The sequence below is a fragment of the Leopardus geoffroyi genome, chromosome A3 (assembly GCF_018350155.1).
Source record: "Leopardus geoffroyi isolate Oge1 chromosome A3, O.geoffroyi_Oge1_pat1.0, whole genome shotgun sequence".
Lineage (NCBI taxonomy): Eukaryota > Metazoa > Chordata > Mammalia > Carnivora > Felidae > Leopardus > Leopardus geoffroyi.
This window is the reverse complement of record NC_059336.1, coordinates 28398180-28402329: the sequence shown is the minus strand read 5'-3', so window position 1 is coordinate 28402329 and position 4150 is coordinate 28398180. Positions and strand designations below refer to the sequence as shown.

The window sequence follows — 4150 nt, the reverse complement described above, 5'->3', positions numbered from 1 at the left end:
ACTTCAAAAAGTTGACTTAAAAAATATAGACAGGGCTTCCGTTTCCAGACAAGATGAGTCAGTCGATTCCACCCTGTTGCTTCCACTTAAAACCCAAAACTTGACAATATATAGAAAGCAACTACCAGACTCCTTTGACGGTGGAAAAAAGGTGAACTGGTGAGACAACTTGGGTCTCAAGATATGACTTAGCTGGGAGTCCTCACGGGCTTTACTACTTCCTAGATCCCAGCCTGAGCACCAGAGAAGGTGAAACCGAAAACCATTACCAAGCACAAAGTCCCAACGAAAGCCCGCCTTCCGGAGTCAAAGGGCTGGGAGGGACAGCAATGAGAGACATTCCTTTTGACAATGTTTGCCTTTCTCCAGGTGAACACCATGAAATAAGCCACAGCCCTCCCTCTCCCAGCAGGCTTTGGGGAAACAGTCTGGTGTGGGGCTTGTCCACCACCCCTGCTGTGCACTACCGGGTAGGTAGTCCTCTCTCTCCTTACCGGTGACGACTGTGATGTGGAGGTCCATCAGTCAGCCTCATTCTGCACAAATGTGATCAGCGAGGATCCCCTGCCCTCCTTCCCCGTCCCCAAGGGAGTGTTGTGACTGAAGGGTGGAACCCTGTTGCTATCCTTGCTTAGCACTAAGCAAAGCCAACAAAGAGACAGTATCCACCCCCACACAGCTAGATTGTGTGGGGCGGGTTTCAGAGAAGAGGGAGCTGTAGGAAGAGATCCTTTGAATTTGCGTCTGAGGTCCAGGGCATACCCACAAGTGAAACCCCCCCCCCCCCAGAATTAGCAGCAAAAGCTTTGAGAACTGAATTACGATGTGGAATACTGTACAGTTCCAGATCGGCCTCTGGGTAGCACACAGCAGGACAGACCAAAATAGTGCCGATTCAAAACTACATTGGTATTACATTGACATTCAAGCTCACAGACCACAAGAGTGAGCCGTGGTGTTCATTCTGAACTTGAACAAGTTGAATGCGTACTAAAATAGATTCAAAAGGGAACCAGTGGGAACATAATACCCAAAAAGTCCAGGATAAAATAAAATATTATGCATCATACCAAAAGCCAGAAAAAGGCTGAACTGGAATGAGAAAGGGCAGTCAACAGACGCTAACATCAGGGGCCCGGCTGGCTCGGTCGGTAGAGCATGTGACTCTTGATCTCAGGGTCGTGAGTTCGAGCCCCATGTTGGGCATAGAGCCTATTTAATGAGAGCAAAACCAAAAACCAGATGCTAACATCAAGATGACACAGAAGTTGGGATTATCTGACAAGGATTTTAAAGTAGCTATCCCCAAAAAAGGAGAAGAAGAAAGGGAGAAAAAGAAAAGCTTCAGCAAGCAACCATGAGCATTCCAGAAACAGGAAAATAGAAAATTTCAGCAAAGAAAAAGAAGATATAAAGAAAAACCAGATGAAAATTGTAAAACTAAAAAATACGGTAACAGGACCAACAAACACTGATGGACACTGTGAGCCATCGGAGATGATAGAGGAAAGAAGCAGTGACCTTGAAGATAGATCACTAAAACTTCTACAACTTGAGCAAAGAAACCACGAATGAACAAAATGAACAGAACTTCAGGGGCCTGTGGGAAAATACCAACATCCGTGTATGTCACTGGAATCCCACAAGGAGAAGAGAAGGAGTGCGGTGTAGAAAATAGACTAAAATGATAGCTGAAAGCTTCCCACTTTGGGCAAAAGACATAAACCTACAGGTTTAAGAAGCTGCGTGAATCCCAAACCAGGAAGTCATAAAAATCCTAAAATAGTGTGCGCTAACAGCCAAGTAGAGTCATAGAGACAGAGTTTCCAAGGTTGGGGGACGAAGGAAAACAGAGATATTTGGTCAAATGTTACAAACTTCCAGTTACAAGATGAGTAAGTTTGGGGGATCTAATCTACAGCATAGTGACTGTTGTTAACAATATACTGTATTGTGTACTTGAAAGCTGCTAAGAGAGTAGATCTTAAATGTTCTTCGCTAGCCAGAAAAAAAAAAAGTAATTATGCAAAACGATGGAGATGTTTACTAACCCTATTGTTGGTAATCATTTTGCAATATATAAGTATGTCAAATCATCATGCTGTACGCCTTAAGGTTACACATTGTTACATGTCAATTATATCTCAGCAAAGCTGGACAAAAAAATGAGGTGAAAAGTAAAAAGGTAAAAAAACCTAGAACAGAGTATCTAGGAACTGTGGGACATTTACAGAAGGTGTAACGTACACAAAACAGGAAAACTAGAAGAGAAAGCAGGAGACTGTAATGGCTTACGTTTTCCAAAATTAATGATAGATACCAGACCACAAATCCAGATAGCTCAGAAACTACCAAGCAGGGGCACCTGGGTGGCTCGCTGGTTAAGCGTCAGACTTCGGCTTGGGTCATGATCTCACAGTTCGTGGGTTCGAGCCCCGTGTTGGGCTCTGTGCTGATGGCTCAGAGCCTGGAGCCTGCTTCGAATTCTGTGTCCCTCTCTCTGTCCCTCCCCCACTCACACTCTGTCTCTTGCTCTCAAAAAATAAACATTTAAAAAAAATTTTTTTTTAAAGTACCAAAAATCTACACCTAAGCATAGCATATTCAAATTTCAGGAAAAGAAGGGTGTGTGGCTGGCTCAGTCAGAAAAGCATGCAATTCTTGATCTCAAGGTCATGAGTTTGAGCCCCACATTGGGTGTGGAGACTCAGAAAAGTAAACGTTAAAAAAAGAAAAGAAAAGTCAAATTGCAGGAAAACATAGAGAATATCTTGAAAGAAGCCAAAGTGGGAGGGGGGGGGAAACGCACCTTATCTATTGAGGAACAAGGATGAGAATTACATTAGGCTTCTCATCAGAAACCATGCAAGCAAGAAGAGAGTGGAATGAAATATTTAAAGTGTTGAAAGAAAAACACCAGTCTAGGAGCACCTGGGTGGCTCAGTGGGTTAAGCGTCCAAACCTTGACTTTGGCTCAGGTCATGATCTCAGTTTGAGAGATCGAGCCCTGAGTCGGGCTCTGCGCTGACAGCCCGGAGCCTGCTTGGGATTCTTTCTCTCCCTGTCTTTCTATTCCTGCCCTGCTCGTAGAGGATCTCTCTCTCTCTCTCTCAAAAAAATAAACTTAAGAAAGTAAAAACTTCAACTTCGTGAAAGAATGGATGTTCTTCATTCTTTCTTCATTCTGGTTCTTCATTCACCAGAAACAGCCAAAATGTTCCTCAATTGGTGAGTGGGTCAACAAACTTTGTTACAGGCAGACAATGGAGTATTATTCCCTAATAAAAAGAAACGAGCTATCCAGCCGCACAAAGACCTGGAGAATCCTTCAATGCCTCGGGAGCTTGGGGAAACAGAGATCTAGGTCATTGGAGGGTTGGAAACAGAGGTCCTGAAGCCTCAGGAACCAGGGGATTCAACTTCAGTAAACATTCCTTTTGAGGAACTGCCTACATGGTGATGTCCATTCTCCTGGAACGAATCCTGAGTACAAAAGACTTTCCGGCACAGCAAGAACTCGGCCTTTTTCCTCTGCTCTGGAAGGATCCTACCTACTCAGAGAAAGTAGCAACTGGGAGGCCCCGCCGAGAACCCTAAGGAAAGGGCGAAGGGGGGCCACCACCTTCGTGCCTGCTCTTCCCCTGGGGCCACCTTGCTTCCCCGAGATCTACCCTTAGCTGAATCTGTGGGAAATTAGGGTGTACGTTTGAGTCAGTGTGCTGTTCCAGGGGATCCGGTGTTCCCACAGCCCTGCGGCGGCCGGGTTGGAGAGCCATCAGCTTGAAACTGGGAAGGGAGCAGAGGTTCCGGACAGGGAGTGACGCTGCTTTCCAACCAAGCTCTGCTGTAACACAGCCCATCAGAAAGGAGATGTCTGAGTGACAGGCTTGAAAGATGTCACTTGGGGCCCCAGCCGGGGCTGGGGGGCCTCTGCAGCAGCTGGACATTAGGAAGGCATTTCTTAGAGGCTGGAGACGGGGTGGCCACAGTGGCAAACACGAGGTAAGTCCAGTGGCGGGGGTCACTGGGAGTTGGGGGCGTCCAGAGTGCTGGAGTTGCGCCCCTGCATGCGAGGGGCCCCTATGGAGCATTCAAGGCCTAAGGAAAGCTAGGCAGCCGTAGCAGCAGGCGAGGGGGGTTTGACTCCTAA

General features: G+C 46.3%; 1 non-coding gene across 1 annotated transcript; it reads left to right on the top strand.

Annotated features, from left to right (window-relative positions):
- The first annotated feature begins 1133 nt into the window (after nt 1-1133).
- On the top strand, nt 1134-1206 carry TRNAK-CUU. Its single transcript has one exon. It is a non-coding gene; the product is annotated as a tRNA-Lys (tRNA).
- Nucleotides 1207-4150: the final 2944 nt, after the last annotated feature.